Source organism: Anas acuta, chromosome 2 (genome assembly GCF_963932015.1).
Source record: "Anas acuta chromosome 2, bAnaAcu1.1, whole genome shotgun sequence".
Classification (NCBI taxonomy): domain Eukaryota; kingdom Metazoa; phylum Chordata; class Aves; order Anseriformes; family Anatidae; genus Anas; species Anas acuta.
In genome coordinates this window covers 98,883,675-98,910,220 of record NC_088980.1, presented here as the reverse complement: position 1 = coordinate 98,910,220, position 26,546 = coordinate 98,883,675, and the positions used below count along the sequence as shown (strand labels likewise).

At 38.2% G+C, this 26,546-nt stretch overlaps 1 long non-coding RNA gene across 1 annotated transcript; it reads left to right on the top strand.

The window, feature by feature from the left end:
* Window positions 1-69: 69 nt before the first annotated feature.
* LOC137850882 (uncharacterized) lies at window positions 70-26,171 on the top strand. Its single transcript, XR_011092879.1, has 3 exons — window positions 70-169; window positions 719-826; window positions 25,762-26,171. It is a non-coding gene; the product is annotated as an uncharacterized lncRNA (long non-coding RNA).
* The last annotated feature ends 375 nt before the right edge of the window (window positions 26,172-26,546 follow it).

The window sequence follows — 26,546 nt, the reverse complement described above, 5'->3', positions numbered from 1 at the left end:
GCCAGCGCTCTGCGGGACGGCGGCTGGGCGGCGGCGGCTGGGGCCGCGCCTTCCTCCCTTATCCTTATCCTCCGCCTCCTCCTCCTCCTCCTCCTCTTCCTCCGCGCGGGGCGAAGGAGCCTCCTCAGAGGGCGGGTGGCGCGCAGCCTGGCAAGGGCAAAAGACGGCGGTGAGGCAGGGGGGAGACGGGCACCGGTGGCGGTTCCCCACCCGCACCCTCCCCCAGACGGCACAACAGGTTTGGGAGACGCCGCGCTGCCCGGCGCCTCCCCTCCTCAGCTCTACTCTTTCCCCCGTGCAGCCCCAGCGGCACTCGGAGGCGGCAGGGAGGCAGAGGTCGCCTCCGACCCTACTGCCGAGCACCCCGGGGGCGCGGCGGGCGGTCCCCTCCCGGCCCCACACCGAGAGAGGAGCTCCAGCACCCCACTAGTTCCCGCAGCCCCGTTATTATTATTAATTTATGTATTTATTTTTACCTCGATCACCTAACGCCCCAGCCACTAGGGAAGATTCTCTAAACAGATTTTTATGCCCCCTCTCGCCCTGCCTTGTGCTGCCCCTTCATCCCTGGGGCTCGCAGGACACCGGGCACCCCGGAGCCCGCGCCCCTCCGCAGCGCTGCCCTCGCCGGGCTCCGGCAGCCGCCGCCCTCCTTCCTCCCCGCCCGGGGGCTGCTGCACTTGGGGATCTCTCATACTTCCCAACCCTTTGTCCCCAGGCCAGGCTACCGTCGTTGCCGCCGATCCCTGGGGCTCCCTAAACTCTAGGGAAGGAAACGGCCGGCTCAGGCATCCCGCGGCTCCCGCCCCAGCATGCAGAACACATCGTAAGTGGCAAAACCTCACCCGGAGTCTCCCTGGGAAGTTGCATCTCAGTTTTCTCCGCTCAGCAGAACACACTGTGCTCTCGCTGCAGGCAGATCCCCCCTACGCTTCCCCCGAGGTATCTCTGCCACTCACCTTACTCCGCACCTTATCACTGCTAATATTTAAAATCGTATTTTGCAAAGGGAACGGCCGGCATGGAGGGGAACGGCCTTTTTACCTGGGAGGTCCATGACGGGAGAAGAGGGCTGGCTAGGTAGCGCGTCCGTGAACTTGTATTGCTTAGAGAAAATGAGCCGAGATCGCGCTGGCAGAAAGAAAAGGAAACAGGAGTCGCCTTTTTTCTCTCCCGCCCATCGCCAATAATCCACCTCCCCCCCCCCCACCCCGGCCGGCACCACCACCCCACTTCATCCCTCCTCCCCTCACCACACACGCACACACACACACATTGACACACGGACACACGCACACTCGCTCGCCCCTGGCAGGGATCCGGGTGCCGGCAGCGGAGCTCCGGCACCTCCCGCTCCGGCACCGCGGGCAGCAGCGGCAGGGCTCGGGGCTCCTACCGGGGCGGTCTCCCAGCTGCAGCTCGTCGCCGGCAGCTGGGAAGAGCCGTGCCGGCTCCGTCCCCCCGTTCCGGGCAGTTCAACCCGTCGAGTTGAAACGCCGCGGTGCGAACACGCCACCGAGGCGTTAGCGCGTACTGGCAGCCGCTGCGGCGACACGGCGCAGCACGGCGAGCTGGAAGCTGCTCGGATTCACAGACTTTAACCGCCGATAATAGTGACGATAGGAATCGTTCAGGTGGACGCCTCGTTTGGGGCGCGCCAATCCCAAAGGCTGCCCACGACGCCCCGATGGGTTTCCCGGGCGGACCCCGCTCAGCGGCGTCTCCCCCTACAGCCAAGCATTTCTATCCCGGCTCCCGGCTCCGCTCCCGGGCCAGGACCCGCACCCGCACCCGCTTCCAGCCCCGCACCCGCACCGCACCCGCACCGCCCGCGGCTCGGCGCTAAGCGCGGGCGGGCGGCGCCACCTGGCGGCGGCGGGACCGGGAGTTTGGGAGGGAGGGAAACTCCCGAAGCGCCGAGGAATGGGGGTGGCCGCCCCCTCCCGCTGCCCGCGGGGCCAGGGAGAGTTGGGCTTGCGGGGCCCTCCGGCCTCGCAGGGAGGTCGTGGTGCTGCATGTGGCCGCCGATGTCAGCATCCGCTACCGCCGGCTGCAAATGTTTCATGCGTCTCGGCTGCTGAGACGGAGGGGAAGGTCTGGCAGTGAAGTTTTGTGAAAAAAAAAGCATCACCTTTCAATGCATTTCTCTGTTGTAAATTGGTTTTCTGGATGCATATGGCGTTTTCCTGTACATCCTGATAGCAGATTTCAGCGTCTGAAAGTAACTTGTCAGAAAACTGCATATAAATCTAAATGGTAGCCCTAACGCTCTTTAGCTGGAGAAAAAATTGCAGGTGTATCTCCATAGTAAAATTACGATCTCATCTATGAATGAGCACTCCTGTTTCAATCTTCTGCTTTAACCACCAGTAAGGAACCCCTGCGGGTGTCTGCCTGATGATTTGCACTGAGAAATTAATCATGCCCTGAAAGCACGGCTAAGCAGTGTGCAGGGAATTCCAAACCTATAGCTCTTTATTTCAAATGAGAATTTTATACTAAGCCTGAAATACTTGTGTTTGATGGTCTTTTTTCTGAGTTCAAGCATGGAGTGATGACAGTAGAAAGCTGAAAAGTGTGGTGCATTAACAAATATGAGAAATCAGAGCAGGAATCAGTCTGTGGCTGTAAGGAAGCACCTATTCTGCAATGCCATGAAAAGGACCACAGAAATTCCTCCAGAAGACATCTACACTCAATCTCACATAGGTCTAGTACACTGGGGAGCTGCTATTATTTCTCTTTAGATCAGACTAGTCATTGATTATTACTCTGTTGTGTAAACAAGGGATGAAAGCAGAGCCAAAAGATTTGTTCCTTCTTTTATGTGACTTGCAACATAAGGCCCAGTGGTGAGGGAGTGATGGCACATCATCACTTCTTTATGCTGCTTTCAAGAAAGATGAGCATAAAAACTAAAGGCAATTGGAAGGCCCTTGAATCTACTGTTCATCTACAGAATAAATAAATAAATACATAAATACATAAATAAATAAACATGAAATCTTGCTTCTCTTTTAATACAAGGAATGAATCCCACACTTACTGAATCCCTCTTCTCTATAGATAGTAAAAGAACTGTCAGTAAAGCATGAATGGAAAGAAGAAATAACAATAAGAATATTTATTTCTAAACAAATACATAATTATATGTACATTAGAGTGTTTATTAAAAAATAAAATAAAATTCTCCACTTATTATTTCTAATTAAATGCCATCCTTAAGGGATAAATCTGCAGCTTTCTTGAAGCTATGTTGCCATAAGAATTATGTTTGCATTTTCCTTTCTTTTTGCTAGGCTGAAAACGCAACATTTGGAATTACTAGTTGCAGTTCACTCAGTTATGATGTGACTTCAGAAAGTGCAACTTTTAAAGAAAATAGATAAGGTAAATACAGTCCATTTTTTTAAGCCCAAAGAATTGCTTTATGTCAGAAAAGAACTGCATGTTATCAAGCTCGTGCCATTTCTAATCACTTTGTTACGACTGCTAGGAATATAAACATTTCTACCAGGGACACCTGATGGCATGGAACTTCTACAAGAAACGAAGCTGTTCACTTCTTTGGGGTTAGCATTCACCTTGAACTCATTTAAGCCAATGGCTTCAAGGGGAAAAACTTTGTCTTAACTACTAAATCAGCAGAAAGGTATTTTGGTAAGTCCAACTGTTTTGCATACATTATTTACATTAATGCCTAACAAAATGGAACACTTCTTTCCCCAAGAAAGCACATACATATCCGTTCCTCAGATTAGTTCACAGATATTTGTATATACCTGGATGTTACATATATAAATAGATGAATAAAACACAGAAAAAGGAGGAATGTTCACTCAGTGTGAAACACACTTTTGTCTTCCCATAATATTAGTATGTTTGTGGAATATATATATATATATATATATATATATATATATATATATATATTTTATTTTTTTTTTTGATCATCCAGGATACAGACTAATGGTAAATAGACTACCATTTCACTTGTTAAACATTGTCTTCATGAATTATATCCTTCAAAAATTTGTACTGTAAAACATAAACAAATAGAATTTAATAAATCTGATTCTTGTTTTCTTTGCAAACAGCTACTGGTAGAGAAAATATTAACCACAAATTGTGGTTAATTAAGGTAATACCTATCCGCAAATTGTTTTAGATCTACCAGCTATGGCATTATACCTACCAACTATGGCAAAGATTATATAACTTTCTGATGATAACATGCACAATATTTTCAAGTGTACACAACACAGGAAAAACAAAACAAACAAAACAACAAACATAATAAATTAGAATTTGTTCACAGAGATGTTTAGGTTTCTTTTCTCCTGAGCCTTAATTCCTCACACATCAACCAAGGCAGTTATGTTATATTTTCTCCTGCAGAGGAAGATTTATCATGAGTGTTTCTGAGGTGTCAGTTCTTAATTGCAGAAGTACTTCTTTCATAGGAAGGTCACGACTTTTGCATGACACATCCTCATATGGAATATGATGTCTGATATAATTTCAGAAATATTTGCATAAGGTTTTGTACATTGAAAGAAATATGTGTAATTCTCAAGAATACATTATTTGCTCTCATAAAAATGTCAAAACAATCCAAGACAGCAGTCTGTTTTGATATATGAAATTTTCTCCATAAAATAACTCTATTTCCTAATAATTTGATTTAATACCATTTAATATCAGATTAGATCTCTGAATGTCATTGCATTTTAACATTCAAAATTACTTGGATAATACTTTTTCTTCAGATGTACAAACTTACTGAAATATTATCAAAGCTTTTCTTCAGTAAAATTTTAATGTGGCAATTCTTTTATTAAAATGTTGTTGAATAGAGTCTTGTACATCCCATGGAGATGAAATGCACATGAAATACTGTGTAACTGTGGTGGTACCAGAGCTGTGCTGTGATATTTAAATACATTCTTCTAAGACAAATTTGTGATGCTGCTACCTTACATACTATACCAGATATGTTCAATAAATAGTCCCCGCAGTGGAATCATTTGTACTTAGCAATATGCTGCTCTACTCTGTTTAATCTCTCTCATTTCATAGAATTTGAGCTCCAGGAGGAGAGGGGATTAATAGTTTCTAAAATGAAAGTTATTCTTTTTTTCTAATATAACATTCTGACTCTATCACCATCCTCCTTGACCAACAAATTTTTAGGCCGTTCTGGTGTGCTTGAGATAATTTAGAAATGCAGATGTCAAATAATTTGAAAAATAGTGCAGATATTTTTATTTTTCTAATCAGAAAAATCAGAAATGTTCAGGCAATGTGCATGCAGTATCCTGTAGAGTCCGTGCATTCAACACTTAAATTCAGTCATGGTTTGGTCATGTCCTCAGAACAAACTTTAACAATGATGTTGAGCACTTTTTTTCTATTGCCTGAGATCATTCTTTCCAAAATATCAGTTTTTAACTTGATAACAAAAGAGAGCAACCCAGTGTCCCCTAATGTTTCAGGGTGTGATTTTTGTTTGTTTGTTTGTTTGTTTTAATATAAAAAGAGAAAACAGTTGGGGTAAATGTTTATCACATTAGACTAGTAGCAATACTTACTTCTTTTATATGCAATGCTCGGCACTGCCTGTGTGCCTAAGCTTTGTGTCTGCACCTTCCAGTCATACCAAATTACAATTTGATGTTTTAAATTAGGGAAGCATATTTTTTAAATGTATCTCTACACTAACAGAACTTAAGATTTCATCTATACTATTGCACCTGCAAAAATGTATGTGTGTACCTAATATCTTCCCTCTGAGACTCCCAAAAGAATTCAGAGACTGAAAACTTTAAATGAAAATTTTAATCAAAAAGTTGCTATAAACATATCACATTTGTGAATTTCCTTTCAGGAAATCCCTTCAGAATCAGAACCAATATATACAAAGTTATTTGAAGTGAATGTATGTTAGATGGACAGATAGATAGATAAACAGATAGCATAGGTATATATTAGGTACTTATATTATTAGGTATTTATTATTAGGTATTTATACTATGTATTAGTTCCATGTGAGATTCATGAAGGACTTATGTTTTTTAAAAATAGCTTTTGCATTGACTTGCTTGCTACAGGTGAGATGTGGCTATATATTGTCACACAGATGCTAATTTTACAACTGAGATACGGACTATTTATTTTTGTAAGATTCTGAAAACTGGGCTTTGATATACAGCAAAGAGATGACACAGCCTTCAATTGCATTACTTGGTTTCTATAGTTCATTCATCTAGATTTTAAAGTGGGTCTTCCAGTTCTATTTGAAAAGAGTTACACCAAATTTCATGTTTCTACTAATGCATGATAATTTGCTTTATCAGGGATAACTGTAACATTTCTGAGAACAATCCAGAGAAATAAAAATAGCGCAGATAAAAGACAACACCATTAACTATTTTATTTAGTTACCTCTCAGTTCAGCCTTTCAGAATACAAAGTCAGTTTTGAAAAGCAATGCTGTAGAAGACTGCCTAATGACATACATGGAAGAAAATCTATAACTCTTTTGTTAATATAATTTTTATTGTTGTTGTTACTTCAGTTTTTGATTCTGCTTGAAAGAGGAAAACCTTTTCTGAGAAAGCAACTGCTCTGTAAAGAGGCCTCTGTATACTGTCTCAAGTTGCATTTATAAAGCAATAATACCAACCAACCAACCAAAAAAAAAAAAACAAACAAAAAAAAAAAACTACTTGTTTTAGAAACCTTATCTGTTATATAGAGCTATAACCATTCTGAAACAGAGCAAAACTAGCTAGGTTCAGTCTGTGTAAAATTCATCAAATAGAACTGTGATTCAGCCAAGAGACTAATTATAGCTTTAGAAAATTAAAACAGATGTACTGGTCACCTCTACATGCTCATTCCACCTCAGCACAGGGGCTGTTGAGAATGCTCTGATGACATTTGAGAGACCCAAAAGATTTGAGTCTCTAAGCTTTCCTCACTGTGTAATGAAAAAGATCCCTGTCAATGACTTATTCATGAGCATTTCTTCTAACTTGTTATGCCATGCTTTTTCACTTTTCCTCCGCATGAGTTCATTATTTTCTCTGATAATTAAACTAATATATCCAAATGTAGACATAAAGTTACACACATTACAGGACTGTAGCATTTCTCAAGTTACTACAACGGCTGTCGTGAAATCCAAAGTAGCTGGTGGCTGTCAAAATGAGGTTGTATTTAGAATAGAATGAACAGTAGATCAGTTGTAAGGGATCCTACAAAGATTGTCAAGTCCAACTGTCTGATCACTACATGGCTAACAAAAATTCAAAGCATTTCAGTGAAAGCATTGGTCAAATGCATCTTGAACTCTGACAGGCATAATGCATTGTAGAATCATAGAATCATTAAGGTTGAAAAAGACCTCCAGGATCATCTGGTCCAACCATCCCTCTATCACCAATGTCACCCACTAAAGAGTATCCCTGAGCACCACATCCAACCTTTCCTTAAACACCCCCAGGGATGGTGACTCCACCACCTCCCTGGGCAACCCGTTCCAATGCCTGACTACTCTTTCTGAGAAGAAATGTCTCCTAATTTCTGATCTGAACCTCCCCTGGTGCAACTTGAGGCCATTACCTCTAGTCCTATCACTATGTGTGAGAAGACGCCGACCCCCAGCTCCCCACAACTTCCTTTCAGGTAGTTGTAGAGAGCAACAAAGTCTCCCCTGAGCCTCCTCTTCTCCAGACTAAAAAACCCCAGTTCTCTCAGCCAGGCCACCACTGTATCTCTGATGGCCTTGTGTTCCAGGCCACCAGTGTATCAACCACTTCTCTAGGAAGCCTTTTCCAGTATTTGAACATCCTCACAGTAAATAATTTTTTCCTGATGTCCAATCTGACCCTTCCCTGGTGCAGATTTGTGCTATTCCTGGGTGTCCTGTCTTTGGTTCCCAGGGAGAAGAGACCAGCAACTCCCTCTCCATGTCCCTTCCTCAGGAAGTTATAGAGAGCAATGAGATCACCTTGGAGTCTTCTATTCACCAGACTAGACAACCTAAGTGTCCTCAGTCTCTCCTCATAGGATATGCCTTCCACCCCTTTTACCAGCTTTGTTGTCCTTCTATGGACTCTTTCATGTATCTCAACATTTTATTTATTTATTTATTTATTTATTTATTTATTTATTTATTTATTTATTTATTTTGATAGGGGAGCTCAGAACTGCAGACAACAATCCAGGTGAGGTTGCAACAATATAACAGGAGAATCACCTCTTTTCACTGTCTGTTTATGCTATGCTTAATGCACCCCAAAATGTGATTTGCCCTCTTGGCTGCCATGAGAGGAGAAGTATTTGGTTTGCATGGGTATTACAAGGTATTATGAAGGTATTTAGTTCATGTGGCAAGGTTTTGGTAATGGAGGGACTGCAGGGATTGTGTCTGTAAGAAGAGACCTGGGGCTGCCCCCACATTAGACAGATCTGGTTTCAGCCAACTCCAAAATGGACTTACTACTGCCCAAAGCTGAGTCTATCAGCCAAGCTGGTGATATATCTATGGTAACATATTTAAGAAAGGATAAAAAAACACTGTGCAGCAGCTACGACAATGAAGAGTGGGAAAAAAAAAAAAAAAGAAAAAAAAAAAAGTGAGACACACAGCCCTGTAGATAGCAATGTCAGAAAAGAAGGAAGGAGGAGAAGTGCTCCAGGTGCCAGAACAGAGACCATGTTGAAGAAGGCTGCTCCTACAAACCACGGCACACCTCACAATCCATCAAGTGGATGTGCCCTGGAGGAAACTGCAGGTCATGGATAGCCCACCGTGGAGTCAGGAACTGCAGCCCGTGGAGGACCCATGCTGGAGCACTCTGTTCTTGGTTGATTGTATCTCATGGAAAGTGCCCATGCTGAAACAGTTCTTGAAGAACTACAGCCTGTGGGAAGAACCCATATAGGGGTAGTTCATGAAGGACTGCAGCTCACAGGCAAGATCCCTCACTGGAGCAGGGGAAGAGTATGTGGAAGAAGGAGCAGCAGAGGAGCTGTTCTGGCTCCCCCTTTCCCCATCCTGCATATTACTCAGCAGGAAAAAAGTGGAAGACTCAGGAGTGAAGGAAGGAGGAGGAGTGGGGGGAAGGTGTTTTTAGTTTTGTTTTTATGACTTACTGCCTTACTCTGTTATCAACCAACAACAAATTAAATTAATCTTCCCCAAGTTGAGTTCATTTTGCCAATGATGATAAGTGGCAAGCAACACCCTTCTTCTTATCTTGACCCATGAGCTTTTTTATCTTATTTCCGCACCCCCCCCCCCCCCAAACCATCTTGCTGAGGAGGGGGAGTGAGAGAGCAGTACAGTGGGCACCAGAAAGCCAGAAAAGGTCAATCCACATCTGTCCTCTAGGATGCAGGAAGATTTGTGTCCATCCATGGAGTTCACATCCCTGATGTGAATTAGATATACCTCAATTCAGATCTGTGCTGCTGTGTGTTTCAGCTCCAACACTTACGACAAAATTTCTTACTTCTTTTGCTTTGGCAGGTCTGCGAAGACTTATGTTCTTACCTCATTAGAAGTTGTTCTGAATAGCAATCTTTGTCTCCTTTGAAAGCATCAGGAAATGTATAGCCAGTCCAAATCCAGTCATTGTGCATCCGTCCAGCATTACATTGTTCTCTTCCAGAATCTAAACCTTTTATCAAAAAAAAAGGTTTAAGCTGTTATGGCGATAGAGATAGCCTCACAAACCATGGCAATAGATGCGATGGTAACTCTCTGCTACTTTAAACATTGTGTTTTGAGGTATGACCTATCCTATTCATCTTAGTGGGTGCTAAATTGGATATCTCTGAAAACACTCATTACATGCCACTTCTTTCAGTCCTCATCAAAGCAGGTAGGAAAGGAAATGAAACATTTGTGTTAGTTTAACACAGCTAGGCAGCTAAGCTCCACCATGCCCCTCTCTCACTCTCTGTCCTCAAGAGAACAGGTAGAGAAAATAAGATGAAAAAAGCTCATGGGTTGCAGTAAGGACAGGGAGATTGCTCACCAATTATCATCATGGTCAAAACAGACTTAGCATAAGGGAGATTAATGTAATTTACTATCTGTTGATAACTGACTAGAGAAGTGAGAGCTAGAAGAAAACTAAAAACACCTTCCCCAAATCCATTCTGTCCTACCTCTTCCCCCTGTGAGGTTCAGGGAAACGGGGAATGGGGGCTGTGGTCAATCCCTAAAGCTTCATCTCCACTGCTCCTTCACTGTTACTCTCTGCCCCTGCTCCATGCGGGCCCACTCCCATGGGATGCTGTCCTTCCCAAACTGAGCCTGTGGGGGCTTCCCACAGGCAGCAGCTTTTCAAGAACTGCTCCCACATGGCTCTGTATCATGGGGTCCATCCATCAGGAGCAAACTGCTCCAGCACACGTCCCTCATGGGCAGCAGCTCCCTCCAGGCCCCCTGCTCCTGTGGGGGCTCTCCATGGGCTGCAGCCTCCTCCAGGCCACATCCACCTGCTCCACCGGGGGCTCCTCCGCGGGCTGCAGCGTGGAGATCTTCTCCAAGTGGGACCCATGGGCTGCAGGGGGACAGCCTGCTCCACCAGGGGCCTCTCCACAGGCCGCAGGGAACTTGTGCTCCAGCATTCTCCTTCTTCGCTGATCTTGTTGTCTAAAAAATTGTTCGTCTACATTTTCTCATTTCTCTCTCCCAGCTGCTTCTGCAGATTTTCCCTTCCTTAAATATGCTCTCACAGAGGCCCAACCAGCATCTCTCACTAGGTTGGCTGTTGCCAGCAGCAGATGCCTTTGGAGCTGGCTGGAGCTGGCTCTGATCTGACATCCAGCAGCTGCTGGATTCTTCTCACGGAGGCCACCCTTTCAGCCCTCCCCAGCTATCAAGACCTTGCCACATAAAGCCAATACAACATTACCTGTTGAACATTTCTACAATACACTGTGAATCATTTGGGCTGGATAAGGGCATCTAAGAGCACCAGTGTTTGTCTTTCCTTGAAACCAGAGTCCAGTAAAGGTCTGAGGTCCTCAAAGAAATAAACAGGAGAAGCCACTGAAGAAAATCTAGTATATTTGATGCCAAAGTATTAGAGAGCCAAGTGCAGGGGCCTGAGTAGTATAAGTTATTGTGCCTGGAATAGTTATATAGGCTTTACTTCTACCAGCTTCATATTTCCTATGAAGGAAGAAGAACTGAAAATTAATTTTCTGACCCAATTTGAACCTTTGTCATATATTTCTGTTTAGTCATTCCTTTTTTTTTCTTATGTAGTGTTGTTAAAGGTGAGAGAGATGTTTTTATAAAGTAACTTCTTGATCCGTTTTGAAGGATCTTTACTTGTGTTTGCGCCATTTCTCTGAGAAATGACATACACATCTGGTCACATCCCTTGATTCAAGCAGAACTCTGAGTGGTAGACCCAGGCAATCTTTAACAGTAAAGGGGCTCATATAGCTTGATCTGTGCTTGTCCCAAACACTGAGCATTCAATATATTCTATTGCATATGGCTACATAGAAAAATTGTGACACCTGAAGACACAGACAAAAAGAGGTGATATGGAAAAAGTCATTCCAATCACTTCACACTTTTTCTTCCAGGGAATTGCTGAAATACTCAGTACAAGAAAACAACTGTAAAATTTTAGACATTTACATTAGGGACCTTAAGGCAGACTTAGCATTTCCAATTCTACTATTGAGGCCTTGATGAGGGATTTCACAACTGAAGTTTTTTGAATGCATTAGACTGAACGACACTAAATGCGATGACTTTAAATTAAAGAAAAATTACAGAAATGTGATGTACTTTTGCCACATGCAAGGACAAAATGTGTTTTAAAATCAAATGAATTGTACATTACTAACCATTGCTTCAAATAGCAATTTTTATATATGTATTATGTTTATTATGTAATGTGTGTGTGTTACATATAGTATGCATTACATACTTGAAAGGGAACTTAATGTATAGATAGGCCGAACTGAAGGTCTCAGGTCTACAACAATTTAGTCTGTGTTTTAACTGAGGTACAGGAACATTCCCACTGAGCTTCACTGTTTATGTATTTAAACCTTTGTAGACCTCAAGCCATAGCATAGGCGTGAAAAGTACCGAAAGAAATAAGTATTTATTTTCATGACTTTGTGCTTGTGATGCTCTTGAATCAGTATTATTATTACTTTATTATGTGCTGTCAGTGTGATGACAAAAACAATTTTGGTGCAGCTCTGTAGAGTCTCTTGTGCCAGACATCTCTCTCAGATATCAGCTCTATTCTATCTCAAGGGAGAAACTGATTCTGGAGATAGTTTTTTTTTTGCAAGGACTTCAAAGCAGCTGGCATCTCTGTAACTGCCTCTTTTCAAGACAAAGCAAAGTTTGTTGATTTCTTTTACAGCTATTCTTAAATGTAACGTGATAATGGCAGATACATATAAACTATTACATCCTTTTATTTGGGTAGGATCATAGAATCACAGAATCATTCAGTTGGAAAAGATCTCTAAGATAATCTACTCCAACATTTAACCTAGTAGTTTCCACCAAAGACCAAACAAAATGGCTATTTCTGTCTTCAAGAAGAGAAGGGGAGGCATGATTGAGCCATTCATCCAGACTTGAGGTAATTAGTTTTCAAAGAGAAGACAGAGATCCAGGTCATGTGTAGTGACATACCAGCACTAAGTAAAGTACTGGGCCTGACTGTAACCCCTTTCCAGTGTCCCAGTGGCACAGGGGCCATGACAAACCTTCACTCTACCAAAATCACCACGTTCAGCTTCCTCATGGCTACTGGCAAAGAGATTATCTCCAAAAACATTCCAAGTATGATGAAAATGAGCAGGGTTGTTCATGGAAGAGCACTACAGGCAGTGACAAAGGCAGTGTCTCTCCATGCACTATGTATGCATACAGTATATATATATATATATTATATTTTTTTCTCTCAGTAGCTTTTCTTTTTCCTGCTTTACAAGAACTTGATGACATTTTATAGTTTACAATGTGTAGGATTTCATGAATATGGAATTTAAGGCTACCTCAATATTGTGCATTCAGATGAGGTCTAAGGCCACTCTTGAGTCCGCTTCCCATCTATACTGTTCAGTTGCTATTATTTAGGGATTTGCCTGCTCCCTAGTATTTAGGCCTAGAAACACTCTAGTCAGAGTAATGCCAGCTGGCTGTGCCAGGAAGTAGAGGACAGTGCTGCCAAACTTGTGAGTTCCAGATAGGAGGCAGAGATTTCACCTTTTAACTTGAAACTTAAGGGAAAAAAAATAAAAAAAGCCATAAACTATTTAGTCCAAAAAAACCAACATGTAAATAGTTGATTCCTGGGATCCAAAATTGTATAAAAGCAGACTCTAAGATCAGAATAACTGAAAATAATGTATCTCTATTAGTTTTGTTTTTTGTTTTTTTTTTTAAAGAAATACTTCTTGATTTGTCAAAAATTATGAACTCATTGAAAATAGTCACAATTCAGTTGATGGCTGTCTGCTTACACAATATGATTGTTCTTTTCTTCTCCTTACTGTCTTTTAGTTATAACTTAAGTTATAAGCAGTAAATGCTAAAAATCAAACACAGGTTACTTCCTAGTAACAATTGGGCTGAATAATGACTCCCTATGACTTCCCCACTGTTTTTGTTTAGTTGGTCTTGGTTTTGTCTTGTTTTTCAAATAAGGGCTAGAAATTCTATGAAAATGCACCTAAGCCTGTACTGATTTTCAAATCCAGAAGTGCTTTGTCTCCTTTTTCTCCATTATACACATTTTCCACCTGAAGCATAATTGCTTCCAGTCATAGTCACTCTCTTACTGTTCATTCTGACAGTTTGTATCATCCTCTGTTCATAAGATTTTCCTCAGCTATAATCAGGTAAGTTACCTCACACTTAACTTTATTCACGGTTTATATCCCATGGTTTCTCCCAGAAAAAAAAAAAAAAAAAAAAGGTAAGTTATGTTGCTATGTTAGCATTTTATAAAACTAAGCAGAAAAATGCACAATTGAATTCCAATTCATTGAATTAATTTCATTCTGAATTCATCTTGAATCTTTAGTTCATTCTGAAACCTCTTGACCCATGATGGCATCTACACCTTTTAATCAATATTTTCTCAGTAAACAAAATAAAATGTAAAATGGATAGCCATGGTGCCAGTACGAAAGAAGGAAGAAGGAATGGTTGTATGAAGAACAGTAGATTCATGTGAAAATTCATGAAAAATTGTAGAAAAATACATTCTAAGTTTAAACACAGCTAATCAGTTAATTTCATGCTGAACGTTAATCAAATAAGCAAATCTCATTTGAATGGAAATAAACTAAAAAAATAACTGAGTAGAGCTGGGCTGCTCAGGCTTGTCTTCTTCACTCACTTGCATGTTTTGAAATCAGGGGTCTTTGTGCTAACAGTTTACATACACCTGTCCATCCATCCTATAGTTGGCACACCTACAACCCTTAACTATGAAGAAAGAATTTGAATTTTCATATTCTGCTGCTGATCCTCTATGGAATCTCCCTTCCTGCATGCACAGACATGGACACACACGGACTATTCTTGAGTAAAAGCAACATTTCACACACTCTTTTTTTTCACTGTAACCTCTGTAACTCTGAAAAAAAAATTAACAATAATAATAATAATAATAATAATAATAATAATAATAATAATAATAATAATAAAAAGTATCACTTGGGTTTAGCTTTAATGTTTACAGAAGCAGAAATATTTTGAGCACAGTTTGCATATCACTGCTATAGTTTGTGAAGAATAGCTGGTGTTGCACTAAGTTTCAACTTTTATACATTCGTAATAGTAAAAAGGCTATCTATTGCAATGGGAAATAAAAATAAGAACCACTGAGAGGTTTCTTGATTTTTTTTTTCATTGATTTATCTGTTTTACTCTTAAATTTTTACTCTTTCTTATACTGCTTGTAACATGATATATATCTAAACATAGTGTAGAGTTGTTATATCTGTCTTATGAAGCAGCTTGCAACACAGGATAAAACTCATCTTCATGGCTTTCTGAACCTGGTTACAGCTATTGGTCCACACAGCTAATAGATAATAATTCCTCTTTTGGGAACTCCATGATCTCATGCAGAAAAATAAAATAATAATAAAAAAAATCATTAGGCAGATACTTATGAACTAAAACAACATTATGGGATTAGTACAAGGCCTTTGCTACTCAAATGAATTTCTACAAGCAGGAATAATTCTGAAGATGAAATGAGTTAAAGATAAAACTCTTCCTTAAAATTAGGTACTTTGGATGAATAATTCCACTGCAGAGAACAGCATTGTTTATTTCATTGTTCAATCTTGTGTGTGCGCGCATGTCATAGACAACAAGTAGCTAGAATATTTGGGCTTCTCAACAACTGAAATTGAATAAAGCAAAAGAAAAATGATCAATTATAGTAAATATTTGTTGCAATTTAAGACCAAATTGACAGAAAGGAAATGAGATAGACTCTGATAACCAAACTCTTTACTTACAGAAATATGCAGAGTTTTACAGTATTCAGTACTACAGCTTGTCTCCATATTTGGTTTTGATTAGTCTATTCTCCTTAAATAGATGAGGTTATAAATGATCCCCAAGCTTTTTGCAGACCAGTAAAATCTGCAGCTTGCAAGTGGCCTTTATTTCCTAGAGATTCAAATTTAACAACACACTACAGTTTCAGGATTGAGCCTTACAATTGTCTTCCTCAGCATACAGAATGACTGTCAAGAGATTTATATTGCATGTCTTGTACATTAACTTTCAGTATTAATGATTCTTGTTACTTTTATAAGGGGCAACAGAATGGTAAATAAATGGTAAATAAGGTAAGGAAAGTATTTTTTTCCCCCAAGTTCTAGGTAAAGTGCATTTTCTTTATTATTTTCCTTTTGTAGAAGACACATTCTAGCCTCAGTCTGTGACGTCATTGGTATCAAGAAGTTTTTTCCCTATGAACATAGAGCAGTTGGTGACTAAATTAACTGAATTAAATGTTTGTGAAAGGAACCAGATGATAGCCTCAAGACTGAAAGTATTCTTCTCAATACAGTACTAACTGTATTGAGACTAACTGAGGAGCAAATGCAGCACCAATCAAATGCAAAATGGTGGATTAACTACATATTCTTGTATTGATCAACTTTTTTTTTGTCTGAAGTCAGTAGCAGCAATAAACATCTTCAAATATTCTACAAGAACATAAAGGTATTTTTGTTTGTATTGCATTTAGTTAAAAAAAAAATAAAAAATGATTATGTGTGGAAGCTTCTCAAAACACAGGACAAACCCATATCTATGAATGATATGAGTATTAAAATATTTACAAAGCATTTTTAAGTTTGTAACTGGAATAGCCATTAGAGTTTCCGATTTTGTTTTCACCTAGTTGAATTTAAGTTCTTCTGATCTCCTAGTGAATATCTATTAATTTAAACAATTTGTAGTTATTTTGATCTAAAATAATATTAAATTTCTTTCCTAAGCACACAATTAATGTTCTAATACCACATTCCCTATAACTCCTGATTACCTTAAAATCAGCCTTTGATAGGAATTTAATATGACTTTTTTTTTTGTGTTTGTGACATTAGGTGTTCTGCCAATTTTAATGTCTTTGCTATAACAATCCATGGAAGTAACTTACTGTTCCATTCTACTGTCTGGATAATTGATACCTTACTTTTATCTGAGACCTCGTAAATAGCAAGCTCATCTTGGACTTGCTCAAGTAGTGTCTCAACTAGTATGTCAAAGATCAGTTTGGATCCTCTCTTTTTTATTATTTATCTTTTTTTTTTTTGTTTTCCTTTTTTGTTTGTTGCTTTTTTTTTGTTGTTGTTCTTTTGGTTTTAACCTGGACAGTATATGTAATAAAGTCAAAATTACAATTCCCACTTAGGCAACACACTTGGAATCTGAATTTGTGGATGGAGAGCTTCTCCATGAAAATTTTGAGATTTTTCAAATTCTCTAATGAAAGGATTTACAAAAGACACTCAGACTGAGATGATCGTTATTTTTTTATTGTGGCTTTGTTATGTTTCTCCCCCTCCCCCCCTTCAGATTTTCTTTTATTTCTTTTATAATTCAGTGATGACAGTCTGTAATTGTAATTACTGTGTTCAATTTTTTTATTTTTATGTTTAAGTTTGGATATTAGTTTGGATATTAGTGTAGCATGGCAAAAATGTAAAATACTACAAATCTCAAAAGGCATTAAAAGGCATAATTATGAGAATTGGCCTACAAATTTATTTAGAATTCAGTAATTTAAAACACCTCTTCCTTTGTAAGACTGAATCCTTTAAATCTAACTAAGGTGTAGGTTGTGGGTTAGGAAAGTTGCTTTTGAAGGAGCAATTTTCATTAATTCCAGATCAGTAAGAATTCAGGGACAGCAGCTCTAGTTTAACAAACATGCTTGACTTTTCTAAGGATAATTGAGCAAAGTGATGGAGGGATGTAGCTGACATTATTTTGTTTAGAGTTCTAACATATTTTATTTTGCATGACAGGTAAAAGTCATCTTGAAAATAAAGTCTCTTGAGGCTATAAGAATAATAAAGTAAACTGGAACATGGCTAGAAGAAAGAAGCAAATATCTATGATTTATGTAGTAAACATAGGCTAAAAGGCAGTAATTTTTGCAGTCCCTTAGACAAGGCACAAATTTGCACATTTGTTATTTTTTATGTAGATCCTTAATCTCTTTTCTACCAGTAAACTATAGAGTTTGTAAAGTATACTAATTAGTTTTTAATCCCTACAGAATGTAATTATATATTAGCAACCTAATTCCCATTCTTGGTGAAGCTCGGTAATCAAAGTCAACATAAATTAATTAGGTAACAAGTGTCAATTTATTTGATCTCATTTAAAAATCTTTATTTTAATGAAACATTATGATACTTAGGCAGAAAAAAAAAATCTTTAGCTATTTATGTTAAAAAAGATACAAAAAGTGTTAATAATTGATTTAATAGTTGTATAATAATGTATGTTATTTGCTTGCCTGCTGCTGTTGGTGGTTAAATTCAAAGTGCTGACTTATGTTGAATTATCAAGGCTTTTTTTTTTTGTCTTTACATTAGATTGGATCTAGAAACCAAACTTTTACAACTCTAGACAAAAGTGAAACTTGGTAAATGAAAGAGAAGCCTGAGCAGAAATGTACAGTAATCATTTTTCTTTAATAGAATCATATTTCTGCAGAACTCTTACACTTATTTGAACTATATGCATGGTATGGTTGAGCATATTCCTAATTTTGCTGTTTTGGAAAAATGGTTCTAAGACACCTTCTTTTGAAGAAAGACTGTGACTGACTCTTTAAGGAACTCTGGAAATGTAGAGGACAAACCATTTAAGCCCAAAGCCTGAAATGTACAGGAACAGTGTGGGAACAAAGAGTGGAAGAACGAAACAGAAGTTAAACTTGTAGTTCTTTGCCTTAACAATGCATGCACAGCTAGAATCTTAGAATGGTTTGGGTTAGAAGAGACCTTAAAGATTATCTAATTCCAACCCCCCTGTTACGGGCAGGGTCAACTTCCCGTAGACCAAATCAAAGCCCCATCCACCTGGCCTTAAACATTTCCAGGGGTGGGGCATCTACAGCTTCTCTGGGCAACCTGTTCCTCAGTGAAGAATTTCTTCCTTATATCTAATTTAAATCTACCCTAATTTAATTTAAAGTCATTACTCCTTGTCCTAGCACTGCACTCCCTGACAAAGAGTTCCTCCCCAGCTTTCCTGTAGGCCCCCTCTAGGTATTGGAAGGTTGTCATAAGGTTTCTCTTGAGCCTTCCTTCCTCCAGGCTGAACCAGTGCAACTCTCTCAGCCTGTTTTTATAGGAGAGGTCCAGTAACCATCCTTGCGGCCCTCCTCTGGACTTGTTCTAACATTTCCATGTCCTTGTGCTGGGCGCCCCAGAGCTGAACGCAGTACTCCAGGTGGGGTCTCAGAAGGGCAGAGTAGAGAGAGGGAAAGAATCACCTTCCTCAGCCTGCTGGCCATGCTTCTTTTGATGCAACCCAGGTGGGCTTTCCAGGCAGCAAGAACACATTGCCTGCTCATGTAGAGCTTCTCATCAACCAGTCAAAGATTTATGCTAAATGGAGTCAAAGATTTATGGCAGCTGCTTTCTTACTCCTACATGATATAATAAGCATGGAATCTCAAATAACTTTTGCAGCTATGATTAGGAAATACCGATGAGTATTTGGGCAACAAGCTTGTTATTAAATGACTGTGAAAGTTCTATTTGTAGTTTTTACTGACAACCAAGTGCTTGGGATGCGTAGTACAAAAACACTCTGAGAAAACATCATAAAGCACTTTACCTCAATATTATTATATATTTTTTGGCTTTTTCATTATTAAGTCTGGATGACTTGGCACAATATACTTCTACAAAAGGAAATTCAGATTTTGGATCTATTAACAGTGCATAAAATATTTATTAACTTACGGTATATCATGAGTAAATTGGCAATTGGCAGGCATCAGTGAGTCATAGATTAACATAACACCACTGTTGTATTCAATGCTTTCTAAGCAATCTATTTCAGACCAGAATTTTTTAACAGACACTTCTTTTATTCTTCACTAGAGGTATAAAAGGCATTTAAGTTGGTCTGTTCATTTGCTATTGCTTTGTCTGTAGGCATAACTCTATGTTTTGTATTGACTGGAAGAAAAGATTTAGCATGTCATCAATCATTTCTGAGATTGCCATCAGATCTAGCTATTTAGCATAGGAAGGGATTTTCACTATGTAAAAATCAGCAACAGAACCTGCTGTTAGGTTCTGGAACAATTTTGTGATCTTGTTACAATAGGGGGTGGGGGAAGAAGTGGCAATAACAGCACAATGTGACTGTAGATTAGCAAGGGCCTGTTTCTTCAGCATGATCTCAGAAAGGTTATCATTCTTGTTGAAGAGTGGCTTGCTTCCCAAATGACTTGTGCCAGGCAAACTTTCTCAGATAAATAATTATCAACATGCTGAGAGAGCAAGAGAGAGAATTTTCCAGTTCACTCATTGTTTTAACTATGCATTCCTACTCCATATCATGCAACTGTAAGATCAACAGCATGCTACTTTCTCTAGCTGCTGCTGCTATTCCTCCATAGAGTAATTCAAAAAAACTGATAGCTTAGAAACTTTAAGGTACTTCAGAAAGCAGTAAAAATCTCAGAGGCTGTCTGACATTTTGCGATCACTGACACTTTTACCCCCTGCAATTTTATCTTATCATACTAGGTCAAGAGCTTGAAAGAAAATATAGGTATATTCCTTTTAAAATGTACTCTACCGGTGGGGAAAAAAAAAAAAAAAAAAAAAAAAGGTTCAGCAGAATTGGATTTACCCCAAGATTGTAGTGAAAATTTCACTGTGAATTTTAAAATAGGCCCTATCCCTACTGAGTGTCCCAAGTTAAGCAAAGTAAAAAGAACAGACAAGGATATCACAAAAGTTTTCTTTTGGCTTAAAGTTTTTGGATATTGAGTTTAAAATGTTCAGTAATGTTTTCATTTGCTTAAAATACATATCTACATACTTTTTTTTTTTCCCAATGAGAACATCAGAAAGTCTTATTTCTTATAGACATGTTCTGAGTAAGATGTGGATCTCTTGATTTAATTTAGAAAGAAATGTTAAATATCCCCAAAATTGTTCACACAGACTTTTCTCAACCAAAAATAAAGTTTTAATTAAATCATATTTTTGACAGGAATAGTCAAAGTTAAAGACTAGTTATAGTCAAATATAAGTCTTTAACAGGAAATATTAAATTTATTTTCATTCAAATTAACTTTTAAAACTGCACACAACAGTTTTCATTTAGTATAATTTTTGCTTTATCTTATAAAAAACAACCCCCCAAAACACAAAGAAACAAAACCTCCCTACACAAATTAATGTGGTATGGCATACTGAAAGGCTTATTAAAACTGACAAAAAAATAAATCTTACAAACATATTTTTTTTTTCTAATAGATTATTTTAACTATCTGAATAATCATTAACTAACCTTGTTGTGTTTTTTGTTTGTTTGTTTGTTTGCCTTTTGTAAATTTTGTTTTTATTTCTTTGGCAGTATTAAGTCCATCTCACAAAAAAAAAAAAAAAAAAAAAAAAAAAAAAATTGATGGGTCGGAAATATGAAATTAGTCAGTTTTGTTCAAACCAATACATTTGTAACTTATTTTTATGTTAACTTGAAGTTATCAAAAGATTACTCACAGCAAAACACAAATCTGAAACTTCTTATGAGTTTTATGAATGAATAAAATTCACATTGATTCAGTTTGATATAAATAGATCAGAAATTTAAATAAAAAGGAAACAAGGACAAACAATATTTCTTTAAAAATAAATAAAAATCACTGATCTTTCATTAGGACTGATAAACCTATGCCATGTCTATATATGTGTTAGCTGATGTATATTGTGTTATTCCTATTTGTTCTAATTGGTCTTATGTCATGGAAACATACCTGACTTCTCTGCTCACCTACAGTTTATTCCCTCCAAATTAAAATTCTTACTGTTGTAAATAAGTATAGAAATGATAACGGATCCAGCTCATTAAGTAGTTTTTGTGCATATGTTAAGTTAGAATAGTATTTCACTTTTCAAAACAGTAATAAACAGTTATTAAAGACTGCTGATTAAATACTAATTTTCTTATCAGTGATATTTAAATGTTAATAAATAAATAAAAATAAAACAAACAACAGATCTCCAATAAAAGGGAAAAACAGCCCAGCCAATATCAGTGTATAATTCATGAGGGATACCGAAATTGTACAGGGTACTTTAATACAAGGTATAAACCCTGAGAGCTCGTCAGAATAGAAGACAGCTTGGGGTGATTAACCATGCAGTGATGGCCACTCCTAGCTTATAGTGTATGCATAGCATGTACTGTGATTAACCATATTATACACGTTTTCTTCATCAGAGACAAGCAGAACTAAATATAGAAGTACTTATTAACATGCAATGCTCACTAAGAAATCAAATGATATTGATAACATTTGTGTAATTTTGTAACACTTCCATTCATGCACCAGTAATACATGGTTTCTGCCACCAATCACAACACATGAAGATCTTGATATTTGTGGAATAAGCTGAGGGATCCTTCTGAGTCGCATAAATCTTTTGATCATTATCAGAGTGCAACAACTGAACAAAAAAAGTCATGCTAAAGGGTAAATGCTGAGAAGCAGCAAATCTGAGCTCCCACCTTAGGTAAAGCTACAGGTATAGGTTAATATGCTGGAAAAGTATTAAGGAACTAATTTCACAGAATCACAGAATCACAGAATTTCTAGGTTGGAAGAGACCTCAAGATCATCGAGTCCAACCTCTAACCTAACACTAACAGTCCCCACTAAACCATATCCCTAAGCTCTACATCTAAACGTCTTTTGGAGACTTCCAGGGATGGTGACTCCACCACCTCCCTGGGCAGCATGTTCCAGTGCCTAACAACCCTTTCAGTAAAGAAGTTCTTCCTAACATCCAACCTAAAACTCCTCTGGCGCAACTTTAGCCCATTCCCCCTTGTCCTGTCACCAGGCACGTGGGAGAACAGACCAACCCCCACCTCTCTACAGCCTCCTTTAAGGTATCTGTACCTTTAATTTAATTTAATGAAAGATAAAAAGGTAATTTTTATGTTGAATCCTAATTATTTTGAAAGTCTTCTTCTCTGCTAAGAATGTTGTTAATAAAGCAAAATACAATAGTATTTCTGATCATGGACAACTCATTCTTTATATTTTACTGCAATGTTTTTTCCTGTCTTTCACAGCATATGGCTGGCTAGTTTTAAGACATAATATTTGCTGTTATAGAGACTATACAAACACAGCACAGCTCCAGGGTATGAAATGGTTCGTAAATGTTTGAAAAGGAATTCCTGCCTCATTGGTTTTCATAATGTATCACTGCCCCGCAAGCAAAAGGTTATCTTCTTCTGACACCCCCAGTGACTGCTAAGAGGAAGGATACCAGTCTGACAAATGAGCAGTTTTAGTTTGGCAAATTTTTGTTTCTAGTTCTATTTAGATTAAAACTGGGGGAAGAAGGGGGGGAGGGGGGAAAAGGGGAAGGTTGTTGGTGTTTTCAGTTCTAGTGTTTTTGTTCTTTTTTTTTTTTTTTTTTCATCTCAAAGTATGCCCATCCTGCAGGAGTACTATGGATTGACATTTCTAAAATAAACCCCTTGGAGATCCACAAAGCAGGCAGCTGGAAAGCTGACACATAAAGGAAAGAATAAAGGCACTTTTATATTTTTTTTGCTGAAGCAAATGATGGCACTTAAAAGCCCTCAGTCCATTTTTAAGTCAATCTCTATTTTTTTGTGTTTTGTTTTTGTTTGTTTGTTTTTGTCTTTCTTTTTCCCTCTACCCTACTATTATTATAAAAAATGTGTCAGATTATGGTAATGAAAAAAGATTAGTAGGGAGAGAAGCTCATCTTTCCATTGACAGAAATGCATGTACTTAGGCATCATACAGAGTTGTGTTCAGTTCTTTATACTCATCTGATCTGATTTATTGGCCATTCACCTACAACAGAAAACTCAAAAGCTTAAATTACCCTTCTAAAACTGACATTTTGGCAAAGGAATTCAGAATGGGAATCACAGTGCCTGAAATTCCTTAAATTCATGTCAGTATACACATCCATATCCAAATATGGATGTGTATCAGATCAGATTTAAAAGGTTTTCACTGGTTGGAAATATGAATATACATGTATATATACACGTATAAATATATGTATATAAGTAACAACAAATACCACCATAAAATAAATAATTAAACAAACAGACCAAAGAACAAAAAACTAAGGGCCAGGACAGACCAGGATTTTCTGTGTAAGGAAGCAGGGAAATGAATCCCTGGGAAGAAAACAGAAACAACATTTTCAGGGAGGGTTTTAGCTTGGTAAGACAGAAAACAAAAACAAAAACAAAAAAAAATGGTTTGAAACAGTTAACAGTGACACAAAAAGTGAGACAGGAAGAAAACAGTTAATGTTATATTGCACTAGGATAAGTTATAGAAAAATAAATTAAGGAAAATGTACAGAAATGTATAAATGAGGACTTATAAACCATAAATAATTTAGGTTTTGAGAAAGGAGAAAACATGAAGTATACAAAAACAGTTTAGCCAGCAGTAGGGAAAGATTTTAAAAAATAGCAAATCACTGAACTTTCATAAAAGTTAATCAGGTAATGGTAACAGTAGTAGATCTCCATATTGGATAAGTTAATTTGCAGCCATACTGTTTCCAGAAACTGAGTCAGCTTTTGGTACATGAACTACTCTGCCCGCATACTCTTTTTTTAAAACGTTCCTGGAAGGAAAAGTATGTGATTAGGTTCCTTCCTTCCTTCCTTCCTCCCTCCCTCCCTCCCTTCCTTCTTTCCTCCCTCCCTCCCTCCCTCTCTCCCTCTCTCCCTTCCTTCCTTCCTTCCTTCCTTGCTTCCTTCCTTCCTTCCTTCCTTCCTTCCAGCTTTTATAAGGAGAGATTGTCATATGACTTATCAATATTACACTGTAAACCAGAATTAGATAGGTAGGAATACTCATATTTAACTTAAATCTTCTGAATAGTCAAATGCAATGCTAAGTTAGCTAAGAACTGCTAGTAACAGAACGGATACAATTTTCAAATGCAGATATGAAGTGTGGACATCTATCTAACAAGGTCTGATCTGTAGGTACACCACTGCTGAATCATCTACCACCTTTTGCTTGTCTGAACAGACAAGAGTTTAACTTTGCCATGTAGTTAAAAACTCTACCAGCAAGGGGCTGGGTTGCAGAGGGCTGCTATACTTTCTATTAAATTCCTTGTCTTTTACATGCCCTGCATGGCCCAGGGATGGAATCTACTTTGGTCTGATACAGATCAGAATAAATAGCTGATCTTGAATATGGAGTTCCAGGAAGCATTGTCCCTGACTCAGTATTGGAATGCCAGAATTTAGATTAATTAAATGATTAAGATTAATAATATTTGATGGATGAAAGGATAATGGAATCATTCCTAAATAAATAAATAAATAATCTTGTAGAGTAGTGGACATAAATGTATGTAAATGTACAAATGGATATAAATGTTACATACGCATAGGCAAGTAATGCAGCTCAATAGCAGGGAATCTACCAGGTGAAACAGATGGTGTTAAAGATCCAGTGTCCACACCACTAATATAATGTTGAGGTTTACTTTATATTTGTTGTAATTTGATCCTGAGGCCTAATTTCCCAATAGATATTGGATTGCATTTAACGTGGTCCTAGGCCACATCGTCCAGTTAAGTTCATCTGAAAGAAATCTAGCTCTTATACTCCTGAGATTGCCCTACTGTGAGAAACAAAACAGTTTGAAAAAATACATAAATAAAATAAAATAAAATAAAATAAAATAAAATAAAATAAAATAAAATACAGCTTTCAAACACAAGTATACAACCTTATTTTATTCCTATGTTTGAAAATGAAGAGAACTCTGCTTCCTCTGAGAGATCCAGAAAGGATATTCAAGAAAATTTTCTCCTATCATCTTCACTCATAGACTCCAAATATGACGTTTAGCTTGAGCCAGATTGAGGGATATATTGATTTGACAGCCACTATTTATGATAACACACATTGTTTTCTCTTACAGGGAGCTGACATCTGCTTTTCTCTGATGGAAATGAAATTATAGAGAAGAGAGAAAAAGGAAGTCATTCATGACTCATTACATTTTCATGACAATGAATGTTTTTATAGACAACAGAAGACAAATGTTCACCACATACATTTTAATATTTTAAATTATCATGCCTTACTCCTAAAATTTATGTGTTTATTGTGTTTTTACCTGCAAAATACCGGGGTCACATCTAAAAATAGCTGCCTGTTTTTGTATAAAAAGTGTATATCCTAGAATAGGACATGCAAACCTTAGAACCAAACTCCATAGAAACCTGTTTGTACCCTATAAACTTAAATAATAAGCCCTTCTCTGTCATTTAATTTGCTTTCCTGTTGTATATATTTTTGCAATTATCAGAATGTCTGCACCCTATTAATATCAACAAAAAATCTATAGCTTATCTCCTGACCTGCTCTTCAGAATATACATATCTAAGATATCTTTTTATAAGTTTAATGGTCAAGTTAGAATCATAGAATCATTAAGGTTGGAAGAGACCTTCAAGATCATCTGGTCCAATTATCACCCTACTACCAATATCACTCACTAAACCACATCCCTAAGCACCAGATCAAACCTTTCCTTGAACACTCCCAGAGATGTTGATGCTATCCTTTCCACGGGCAACCCATTCCAATGCCTGACTACTCTTTCTGAGAAGAAATGTCTCCTAATTTCTAACCTAAACCTTCCCTGGCGACACTTGAGCTCATTCCCTCCAGTCCTATCGCTAGTTATCTGTGAGAAGAGGC